Source organism: Podarcis tiliguerta (genome assembly GCF_965153285.1).
Source record: "Podarcis tiliguerta genome assembly, chromosome: 10".
Classification (NCBI taxonomy): domain Eukaryota; kingdom Metazoa; phylum Chordata; class Lepidosauria; order Squamata; family Lacertidae; genus Podarcis; species Podarcis tiliguerta.
The window spans coordinates 35,272,707-35,285,403 of NC_139543.1; positions in this window are offsets into that span (position 1 = coordinate 35,272,707).

The following is a 12,697-nucleotide window of genomic DNA, read 5'->3' on the forward strand; positions in this document are numbered from 1 at the left end:
AAACATAAAATATATAAATATATTATAGTGGATAATTTGGTAAATACTAATACTTAAAATTGTTAACTACAGTGGTACCTCGCAAGACGAATGCCTCGGAAGACGAAAAACTCACAAGACGAAAGAGTTTTTCGTTTTCTGAGTTGCTTCGCAAGACAGATTTCCCTATGGGCTTGCTTCGCAAGACGAAACGTCTTGCGCCTTTTTTTTAAAACCGCCAATGCATTCCTATGGGAAACCGTCAATACACAGTGGTGCTTCACAAGACGAAAAAACTCGCAGAACGAAAAAACTCGCAGAACGAATTAATTTCGTCTTGTGAGGCACCACTGTATTCCCAATTAATTCCTACGGAAGTTAGCATTCACTAATTTCTTATTTCTTCATTTGGAGATGCATGAGTGAAAGCTGGCACTCTAATTTAGGTAAAATTGTCCAGCATTCACTAAGTGTATCTCTGAATTTTTCAACATTCAAATGGTCTGGGATTATCAATATTCATATTCACCACATTTTAGACATTCCCTGTTGATAGATAATATAACTGGTGTTCTTTTTGTCCTGATCTCCATCACGCAGCAGTATATGTTGACATTTACCACAATAGCCTCGTGACTCAAAGATTTCTGACATTCTCAGAATCTCACATTCTAAAAAAGTATCTACATAGATAGTCTCCCTCTCCCTTTAAACATTGCTTGAAATCCACTCACCCTATAAGACATAGGGCAGTATTGAGTCCTACTCACAGCAGACCCATTAAAATTAATGGACCTGACTAATTTGGTTTCAGTGGGCCTACTCTGAGTAGGACTTGGTTGAATATTGCTTTTGGGGTTTAAACCACTAGCCTTCATCCCCCACAGAAATTCTACCTAAATACATATTGTTTGCACACAATCCCCCACAATTTTACCCCTTTTCCCATCTCCCACCTCCCAGCAGCAGACCTGCCTCAATATCCTAAAGATTGAGAAGATGAATAAAAAGGACAGTAAACAACTTCTATTGAATAATGAATTTTTTAAAAATACTTTTCTAATTTTGAGGCTCAGCCTGTTACATTTTTTAGCAGGTAATAAGGTGCTGTAATATTTGTAGGGCAGCATAAACAATCTCATGCATCATGAGAAGAAATTGGTTCAGTCCACATTTTAATGCAAACTTAACTGATTCATAGTTCCCGAAACAATATGCAAACCAAAATGCAGTTGCCCTTCTGAATTAACACTTATTGGAAATTTGCAATGCAGTTCTCCAGCTGAAAAAAAAAGTTTATAAGAGTGCATTTTCTTAGGGCAGTGTGTGTATAACAATGCATATATTGATGGAAGAGACATATAAAACCACATACCATTAGGTAAAATTACTTGTAAAAATATGTATATTAGGCAAAACTGCATACAAAAATATGCATCTCAGGAGAAAAGCAATGTGAAAAGCTGATGAATTTTCATGAGGTCTGGAAAAAAGATCTCAAGGTGATGTGTAAATGTGACAAACTGAATACTGAAAAATGAGAAAATAAGAGAAACCAAAATTGACATTTCTGTCCATCCCTAATCATTACCATGCTGTACCAAACATTAAAGTCCTTCCCTGCCACGCTGTTCCTTTGCTTCATGCTTGTCTGCCTTCTTCTCCTAAAGTGGTTTTTATTATTATTTTTCCTGAAGTGTGGCTGGAAGGATATTGTGTCCTTGAAATTCCTGCCAGCTGGTTGGGGTTTTTCTCTTTCTTTCTTTCTTTCTTTCTTTCTTTCTTTCTTTCTTTCTTCCTTTCCTTTCCTTCCTTCCTTCCTTCCTTCCTTCCTTCCTTCCTTCCTTCCTTCCTTCCAATGTTTTTAGCCGTGTGACACATTGTGCCTGCTTAAGTCACTGCACAATCTGACAGATGTGACTAGGCAGAGCTATCATAGCAATGACTAGCTAGCCTGGGAATATAAAGAGCAAACAACAATGCCACTTCTGGCTGAAACTCAATAGAGCTGGACTGCAGAGTTGAAAATTATAAAGACCTCAAGCCATCTCCTTCATGCCATCATTGTCTCATTAAGCTTATGCTAGTTTCTTTCCTTTGGCAGGTTACATGAAATGGGGGAGGATGTTGAGAATTCCATTCCTCCCTTGCTGCAGATGCGTGGGGAACGTTGGGGAACATTGCTGGATTTTTGCCTCACAAATTCTGGATTTCCCCTGCCTGAACCTCCTCACTGCCCACGGAGGGCAGCAAAGAGCTACCACCAATAACTTGTGATGTAGCCAGAAACCAGCAGAGAAAGGGTCTTGATCCCATGGCTGCTACTCTGCTGTAGAGCAGCTTGGTTTTCTATGAATGGGGAAGTTATAGAAATGGAATCATAATTCCCTGTCCAATGAGATATCCATACAATTCACTTTGAAATGTGTGTAAGAGTAGAGACAATAAATTTTAGGACCAATCCACCTCCCATCATGTATCTACTGATCCATTGTTGTCGTATTAAATTGGGTTCAGTAATTCATTTTAAAAGAGAGAGGCCATTCTCCTGAAACCACTTACTTGTGACTTGTGGCACTGAAATGAAAATAATCACTGAACATTGCTAAATGGGACCTATCAGGATTCAGTGATTTAAAGATTCTGTCCATGTCTGAAATTAAGGTGGTTGCGTGTCTGTCTTTATAGCAAAGCTGAACACTCATATGACATCTTGACATATCAGTTTCCCATATCAACTATCTTTTTCTCCTAATATTAGTTCCATATTTCTTCCACCATCATCTAACCATGATGTTAAGTAGCTGCATTCTGCCCATATAAAATCAAGAATAAATTATTCACACATCAGGAATGAATTCTTCACAAATTTGTGGATGGAATAATTCAGCCACCCTGGTAAATTGCTCAAAGAGCAGAGTATGAGAGGAATTCAATGTTATGCTCTTCAGATCATTCAGCTAACACAAGCATTTCTGCTTGTCAGATGGAATGGTACCCCCGCTCCTCCTCACATGCACTGTTCTGGGAATTCTTTCAAATTTGGGGGAGGTGGAGGGGGGAGGAGACTGGGGAAAACCCCATTGTGCTAGTGGAAGTCCTGGAGCATGATGGATTAACTAAATCCATCCCTACAAATCTTAATAAACAAATTAATAAACCATACTAGATAGGAATTTTATTGAGGCAAATTGTGATAGTGTCACAATAATATACTCACTCTGTATTTTTCATTGTTCTTGTAAACACTGGCCTGGGCCCATTCAAATCAACAGATCTTAGATGTATCAGAGTGTATACTGGAGTGAAAACATTATCTATCATTTAATTACTTCCTATCCAGCCTAAAAATCTCCAGAAGCATTCACATTTTTTATAAAAAAAAATACAGTTATTGATGGGATTATCTTTAAGGCTCTGACTTTGTGCAAATAGCACTTAACTTCTGGATATACATTTTAAAAGAATATTTTGTGGAACTAAAACATTTCAAAGAGTCATTTTAACACTGCTGTTGGCAAGAAATTAAATTCTATATTCATCAGATCATCATGCTAATTGCATCATTAAGAAGAGAACAGAGAACAATGAGTAGCATTTTTAAGACAGCACTCTTCCGGAGAATGCCTACTGGCAGATGTATGTGGATTCCTCTTGGATATAGATGATTTGCCATATTTTTCCTAGTAAGTCTTCTGTGACCTGTTTGATGGGTAGTAAGTCAGCAGGACTAGTTTCTACTGGTATGGAGATAAAGAGTGGAGAAAGTTTGATCCATTGCATTCTTGCTAGCTGTTGTAGCAAATGCATTAGTGCCAAAATTCAAAATATGCTGAACTGTGGGTATATGGATTCCCATGAATATAAGGAGATCTGGAGAGTGCTCTATAGGAAATACACTGTGTGACATGGGAAATGTAAAATTCCAAATCCAATTGTTAGGAAAGCACCTCAATTAACACAAAAATCCAGTGCTGGGTATAGCAACGAGAGACAAATGTGTGTCTCAATGCTACTGCCCTAATGTGACTTTTTGTGGTATTGTCTATTTTGATGCAATGTGTGACATGACTTTACTGTGTAGCTCAATATCAGGGGTGAAGTGGGGCAGCAAAATGCAGAGTCTGATAATGTTATATTTGGTGCGGAAACACCCCCCCCCCAACATTTTTGGAAAATGGGGAAAGAGACATGAAGTAGCAGGTCATATTTATACATCTCTTATTTCATACAAACATGTTCAAACGCAATCATTTCAAGTATAGTCTTTACCTTACTACCTCACAAATTCCTTTGAGGCTTAGAATAACATTCGGTGTGGTGATTCAAAAGCTTTTTGAGCTTCTCCTTCATAACAGTCCTCCTTAATGGATTCCAAAAACAGCATTGAATAATCAATTAATGATGAGAGTTTACTTCTGGGAGTATGGCCTAAAGTTTCCTGAATAACTGTTATCTGGAGCCATCAAGAACTCAATTAAAACAGACTTCCTTTTATGCATTTTAGTGCCTTGTGGATGGGGTGGAAAGGCATTCCACAGGGCCAGTTATACCCTGATCAGATGTGATCCCTCCTCTCAGTCAATGGGAAAGAGAAAGGATATCTTACCTTGGGGCAAGGCAGAAACTAACACCAGCAAGTGCTGCTTAGCTGTGTCAGAATGGGCAAATCTGGGACCTCAAAATGGAAGCATGTCCGATCTCTGCTTGTGGAGGTAAACTGGGAACAAGTTCTGAGCTCAAGGGAGGGAAGCTGCATCTGGTCCACTATATGATACTATCTATTTGTTCCCTGTTCCTTTTATGCTGTCAAGTCACAAGCTGGAGCTACTGAAATGCCCTCTTCTACACAGCTCTTAAAGGCACAAGAGCCTTCACCCCTTTTTTCTAAGTGGCCGTTCTAGCTTTGGTAGGATATACAGCGTGGTGTAGTGGTTAAGAGCGGTAGACTCGTAATATGGTGAACCAGGTTTGCGTCTCCGCTCCTCCATATGCAGCTGCCGGGTGACCTTGGGCTAGTCTCTCAGCCCCACTCACCTCACAGAGTGTTTGTTGTGGGGGAGGAAGGGAAAGGAGAATGTTAGCCGCTTTGAGACTCCTTAGGGTAGTTATAAAGAGGGAGATCAAATGCAAACTCTCCTCCTCCTCCTTGTTTCAATAAGCAGGTACAAGGAAGGGAAAGAGTAAAAGATTTTGCCCCTTTATTACAAATTGCAACATCCTAGTTCTGGATTCACAATGAACATTAGCCTTTTCTTTTCTTAAAACCCCCTTCTCTCAGCAATAAACCAGCAATTAGTGGAGGGAGAATTGTAGGAATGTCATCACCCTACTTGGGCAGGACCTGACAATGGAGACTTGTGGTCCAGAGGTAGAACCAGAGCACAGGTGTGGTGGCAGAGGCCAGCACTGGATTGGTTTAGGAACAGATCTAGTATTTCTCTGCGGGTCTCAGAGCAAATCCCAAACAAAACTTGTCTGTTTCACTTAAGATACATAGATAAAACAATAACAAACCACTGGGGTAAGAGGAAACTAGAATTACCTCTTGCTTTTCTAGCAACTGTGCAGGTTTTGCACTTTGCACAGGGTTTCGTACTTTAAAGCTTAAGAGAAATCAGGATCTAATTAATGCAGTCAGAGCTCACTTTAATCTGAGGCTGTATACATAGTTGGTCAAGGGTGTTGGGAATTGTAGCTCTGTGAGGGACAAACCGCAATTCCCATGATTCTTGCAGTGGAGGATAGAATATACTTTAAATGTATGGTGTTTTGCATTGCAGTGGCATTTTGGATTGCTGGCTACAGTCTTTGGTTTGGGAAACAAAATAAGCCACAGTGAAGCCTCTGACTAAAAAATAAATAAAGTTCAAAAGCATTCCTAGTGTTTCATGTGTTTAAATACTTCTCATGATTTGATAAGCATTAAAATCACTTGAATGTGGGAACGTTTTCTGTGTAGCAATGGTTAGGACACAGAGCGCAAGCATTTACCATCTCTGTCAAAAGCCACTCGCAGAACATGGAGCCAGAAGAGCAGAGAGCAATGGGTTTTTGCAATCAGTGCACATTTCATCCTTTGTGTAACTGCTAGGTGGTTTGTTGTGCAAAAGGTTAACAGGTTTTTTTCAACCTAAGCTTTCACTGAACCATTAACGGCAACAGTGCTTTTGCTTTAGCCTTCAGAAGAATGTGTGCTGCATTTCAACAGCATGTGAAGTGTGCCTAAACTTGCTGCAGCACATCACAAGCCTTTATTTATTGATTGCATTGCATTGCACTTCTATTCCGCCTTTTCTCCAAGCAGCTCAAGGTGGTGTACATGGCTCTCTTCCTCCTCATGTAATCCCCACAATGCTTTGAGGTAGGTTAGGCTGAGAGGCGGTGACTGGCCCAAAGTCACCCAGTGAGCTTCATGACCAAGTAAGGATTTGAACTCTGGTCTCACCGGTCCTAGTCTGACACGAGAGTCTGACACTCTAATCACCAGACCACACTGGCTCTTAGCCTCATGAAGTGATTTGAAGCAGCCTTTTTAGGTAGCAGATTCTGGAAAGAACACCCTTCTCCATCCTCTAAGTCCCGTTTATTATTTTGATGCCACTAACAGCAACTTCCTCTGAGGAGTGATCCCAGTAACAACAATTATGCTTCAGTTTCTGTGGGAGTTACTTCCAAAACTGGCCTTAAGATCATAGCATAGGCCAGTGTTTCTCAATCTTGGGTCCTCAGCTATGATTGGACTACAACTCCAATCATTCCTAGCTAGAAGGACCATTGGTTAGGGATGATGGGAGTTGTAGTCCAACAACAGCTGGGGACCCAAGGTTAAGAAACCCTGGCCTAGGCTAGAATGCCCATCTTGATTTGGGTGCTACGCTAGGCCTAGCTAGTACAAACAACAGGGGCCAACTGACACGTGGTTTTATGTCTTGGCTACATAACACTCTTCTTCTTTTCCAGATAATTAAAGAGGGAGGATGTGTTTACCCGATTCTAATGTTCATGGGTATATGCATTATTGCTTAATTAATGGTGTTAAGTGTCTGAACAGATGAAATTGCTCCCCCAGTACAAAGTAAACAGGGCTTTTAGAGTGTAGTAAATTAGGAAATTGAAAACACTCAAGCAGAATGAGTGAAGGGTTTTAGGGGCTGCTGTGAAGAAAATTCAACCGTGAAATAGATTCATCCTTACTGGAGATGTGTGAGAAAAAAACGTGTTCTGTTGTGAACTTGCTTGTTAAGGGGTGGCCTTCTATTCTACCTGGCAACAAGGGGGGCTCTAAGTCACTAGGCACTGTAGCATTCTTGCTGTCTCAGGTGCTCCCATATGAATAAGGTATCATGAACTACTCGGTTCTGTAACAAGTCACACACACACCCCGAGATAATTCAGACATTCAGTACCCAGAATACTAACATGCCGAGATTCATCAATTAGAAAACAGCAGGTGTTTGTCCCATTAGATGCTAACAGATGCAAAGATATGAGCTTTTTACTGCTCCCATAAAACGAAACAAGCTCAGTCAAAAGGGAAGGAACTCTATAGAAAATCAGTCCATTAAGTTTGTCTTCACTTATTAAGGATGATTTCTGAGGACAGTCTGGGGATAACTCCTTTAACTCAGATCAAAGAGGCAATTTGATCCTTTAAATTTATCTTTTTTATTTTTTAAAAAAAACAATTTATGTCCACCCGAGCATATATGCAATGCAACAACAACATATTTCTGCTGCTTAAGAGATGTAAAATGTGACAGATAATATCCTAGCCCCCCAGGTAGAAAAGAGAGTCACAGGTGTCTGAAATCTTTTTGTCAGACCAAAAGAATGATAATTTGAAGTGGTTTTTGGGGGGAGGGGGGAGGCATGGGAAGGGTGCTCTCAGCTAGACTATTTCTCTAAGTTCACCCACCTCTCCCTGGCATAGCTGAGGCTTCCCGTATTCATGCCTCTCCTTCCATAATCAATCCAAGAGAGATGATGGCAAGAGGGCAGAAGTTTCCACCCCTTCTCACTGCTGCCCACTCACTCCGAAGGATTAGGTGAATATGTTGCAAGTGTAAGAAAGGGCGGCAGCAGACTCCATGGATTCTTTGGGTACCCCCACAAGGGCATGGCCCTGATCATGGGCAGCTTGACAATGCAGGAACCTGACACTACACATATACCAAGGTCCATCTCACCAAGCATCTCACTTCCCATAGCAGCCAGCCTGGTGCTTCTGGGAAGCCCACAAGAAACACCTGGAGGCATTAACCCTTCCCCCTTGCAAGTTACCACCATTTTCAGCAGCTTCTGAAAATGGAAGGCCCTTACAACCATTATGAGTAGTGGTCCCGTTCTCCAAGCATCTGTCCAATTCCCTTCTATGTCCCTCTAAGCTTGTAACAACTCTCGATTCTATGCAGTTGCATCCAACACTGGTCTTCTCCCTTTTCCTCTCTCTTGCATCCTTTTTCCTGTTGCATCTGAAGTCTGGAATTGCTTTCCCTACTTGACCTACCAAGCCAAATTACTTGCATCCTTTGATATCGGCCAGATGAACGTTTTCCATGAGACTTCCCATTGAATCTGTTACTTAACATTCTACCGCCCTGTCCTTGCTGAGCTCTGCTAGGTCCTGTTAGCTTTGTCTTCTCAATTTTAACTTCAGTTGTCTTCCTTTGAGGAAGAATTGTGTCCCATCTCCATTCCTCCTAACATATCTTTGGTGCTAAGTTAAGGTTTGAATCACTATTGCAGTATTCCCAGTGGGTCCAGTAGGTCTGCTTGAGGGCAGAGGCAAAAATAAGTGAGTCATACTATATATCCATTAAGAAATATGGTGCCCCCATAGCTCTGAATTATCTAAACCAGGGGCAGAGAACCTTCTTTAGTCTGAAGGCTGCATTCCCTTCTGGAGACCACATGTCAGTGCTGGGCAGGCCCAGGGACAAAAGTGGGCAAAGCAATGAATGCCAATTTTACATTTTTACAATAGGGTAGTTTCTATACTCAAGGGACGCGGGTGGCGCTGTGGGTTAAAGCCTCAGCGCCTAGGGCTTGCCGATCGAAAGGTCGGCGGTTCGAATCCCCGCGGCGGGGTGCGCTCCCGTTGCTCGGTCCCAGCGCCTGCCAACCTAGCAGTTCGAAAGCACTCCCGGGTGCAAGTAGATAAATAGGGACCGCTTACTAGCGGGAAGGTAAACGGCGTTTCTGTGTGTGGCTCTGGCTCGCCAGAGCAGCGATGTCACGTGACCCGGAAGTGTCTTCGGACAGCGCTGGCCCTTGGCCTCTTTGAGTGAGATGGGCGCACAACCCTAGAGTCTGTCAAGACTGGCCCGTACGGGCAGGGGTACCTTTACCTTTACCTAGTTTCTATACTCACACACTCCTCTGTATCCTCCATCTTGACAAGCAAGAGAAGGCAAAAAATGATCACAATGTGAAGTAGGGTGAGTGGAAGGTATGGCCTGGAGAGACCTCTGAGAGCCAAGGATCCAGAGGATCACATTTGGACCCTGGGCCTGAGGTTCCCCCATCCCTAGTTGACAACCAATGCTTTACAAGCTGTTTCCCAAAGAGCATTGCAACAAAAATGTGCATGCAGAACTAATGCAATCCTAGCTGTGAATGGCTAAAGAAAAATCACATCAATCACACCATTCAGGTTAAGCCAGGCCTGCTAGCCTGCATTTTGTGGCAGTTATGTTTTTATTGTAAAGCAGTAATTTTCTCACCGAGAACACAGCAGGAATTAGATCTAAAACTCCCTGGGTGATTTCTTGGTATTTCTTAAAGCAGCACCTGAATACAGGCAATTTTCTGTGGCTTCCTCAGTGGGACCAAGTCTATCACTTAGCAACGTTTGCTAAGGAGCGGGTTTGCAAAGGTAGCTGTAGTTTCTCCCTCTCCTCCTAGGAATGACATCATTCACTTGTGGGAAATGTAACAAGCTAGCCTGTCATTGCCAGGTTTACAAGCAAGGCTTGAAAACCACTCAAGCTAGCAAACTGCTAGCTAGCTAGAGTCAGACTGCTAGCATAAATTTATGTGTTTATGTGACTAAACACATACTTCTGAGAGACGAAATGGTGGTTTTAAACAATGGCAGAGGTTTGAGTAAGTAAGGGATAGAGAATCACCAAGATGAAAATGGTGGTTTTAAACGGCAGAGGTTTGAATAAAGTGGAAATGGTGATTCACTGAGAGGGAAAAAAGTGGTGATTTTAAATAAAGGTAGAGGTTTAAGTAGGGTTAGCAGGAGATGACATGGCTGGGGGCAGAGTGGCACTTTAAAACAAGTACAGTGGTACCTTGGGTTACATACGCTTCAGGTTATAGACGCTTCAGGTTACAGACTCCACTAACCCAGAAATAGTACCTCGGGTTAAGAACTTTGCTTCAGGATGAGAACAGAAATCGTGCTCCGGCGGCGCAGCGGCAACAGGAGGCCCCATTAGCTAAAGTGGTGCTTCAGGTTAAGAACAGTTTCATGTTAAGAATGGACCTCTGGAACGAATTAAGTACTTAACCCAAGGTACCACTGTACAGCAAAAAGGGATTTTGGAAAAACTCTGTGTTATGTTAGCTTTTTGGTGTTGGCTGCGGTGTTGTACTAATCATTGCTATTTCTCTTTGTTAAAAACGGTTCGTCCTTTTAAAAATTAACAGTGAGGCAAAAGTGGGTGGAGAAATAAATGCAAATTTTAGTGTTGTACACTGGGCTAGTTTCTATATGCGCTTGTACACCACTCTCCATTGTCCATCCAGGGAAACAAGAAGCATAATCAGATATCAGGGACAAATTCCAGCCAGGCAAAAACACTTGAGGTGTAAAGGCAAGGGCCAGAGAATGGTGTGGCCTGGAAATAAGGTGTGTGGCCTGAGGAGGGTGCTGAGAGCCAGATAGGCCTGGAGGGCTGCATTAAGCCCTTGGGCCTCTACTTCCCCAACCCTGCTTTAGACCTTGGACATAATGGCCTTACACCCATTCTTTAGATGACTTTGTGTGTTACTTCAGCTGTGAGACATACAACTGCCACTTCACTTCCACATTCAACACCATCTCATGCTTTACACATGCTTCAACATTTCTGATACATTAGAGCAAAAAGCAAGAAAACAAAACAAGGTTTTCTACCCTCATGGGGGGGGGGATTATCCAAGTATGGGCAGTTCTGCTTTTAAATTCATTTGAATCATAGTACCATCACAATTACAGGAATAATGTGGCATTTGCTTCTGCTGCCTTGATGCTAACCAATGTTTTAGCAACATATTTTTACATGCCACTTCAATCTCCAAGTAGTGTGAGATTGCCAGGATACCAGGTACACTTACCAGGGTCTGAGTTTCTTTTTGAACAATGATGCACAGAGGAGACTGCAGTGTCTTTATGATATATGGTTTCTTTATATATATACATATACAACCTGAGTACAGAGCATTCACCTTCTAAGAGGGTCCTGCTCCTTCCCTTGCTGCAGCCTTGGATTCCAAGAGACCCCAAATTTCATGTCTGACCCTCTCTGCAGCATAAAACAGACCACCCACCTCGTGTTCTGCCCCACCCTCCAGCTTCCAAAACCGACACATTTTATTGTCTGCTTACCTCAATGCCCAGCGCAATTCTATCTATCTCTCACCTCAGGCAGGGGCTTCCCCCATTTGCTGCCCTGACCAGAAAGTATCTGTTAATGGCCTTCTTAATCGGACATCACCCATTTATTTGTACTCTTTTAATGATTCATTTACTACAGGCGATTACTTCTACAGGAAGTCAGCCTGGCTTATACTTTAAGATGATTTACATCTTTAACATTCTAAGTTGAAAGTTGGGCACCCTGGAATTCGAAGAGGGGTCCAGGCACCACCAAACTTACAACAATATTGTTGTAGAAAACAATCACAGAACTAGTTTGGACCCAAGTCTCATTGTAAATAACCAGCTGATGGGTGGGAATGTTGAATGGTGGGTGGAAATGTTGAACGGTATTGTCACAGAAAGGAATCAGTGAAGCTAAAAGATCGATGTTAGGTGGACTTTTAAAATATTCTACATCTGTCACTTTCTGAGCTTCGTACTGCTAAGATTGTGTGCTTTGTTGACACTGCTTTGAAGCTTCCGACAAAAATCTCCTCCTTTGCCTTGACTCCTCTCAACCTTTCCTATGATCTGCTCACCTGCATCTATCTTTTACACTAGAATCCAGCAGCCAGCAGTGCCATCTTGATGCAAGATGTCTATCTTTTATGAGATCTCTCATCTCTGTGATAAACAACTGGTAGTATATTTTCTACCTAGAAGAGGAGAAGGGGGGGGGGAGAACCACTCCTATTACGAGGCTTAGAGGCAGCTAAAGCAATCGTTACAATTAATAAAAATGTGTCTTTTTCCAGCTCATTAAGAAATCTTGCTTCTATCATGTTAAACAGAATGTTTTCAAAAGCTCCATCTAATTGAGAGGCCTGCAAGAGAGCAATTAAAAACAATTACCACTCTCCAAAGGGTCAAAAGAATCAAGCAACTAGTCTCTCATACCCTAGGGAGGGTTAAACTAATTCCTTGTATGGGACATATGGAAAACTACTTTGGAACCTTATACTCAGAGATTTGTGAATTCATTGGAACTCACTTCCAGGTAAAAAGCCTACACAGAAATATAGTTTTTCATGATACTTAGCAACAAGAAATAAAAAAATATATGGGAGCAGCTCCAATGCCTAGAAT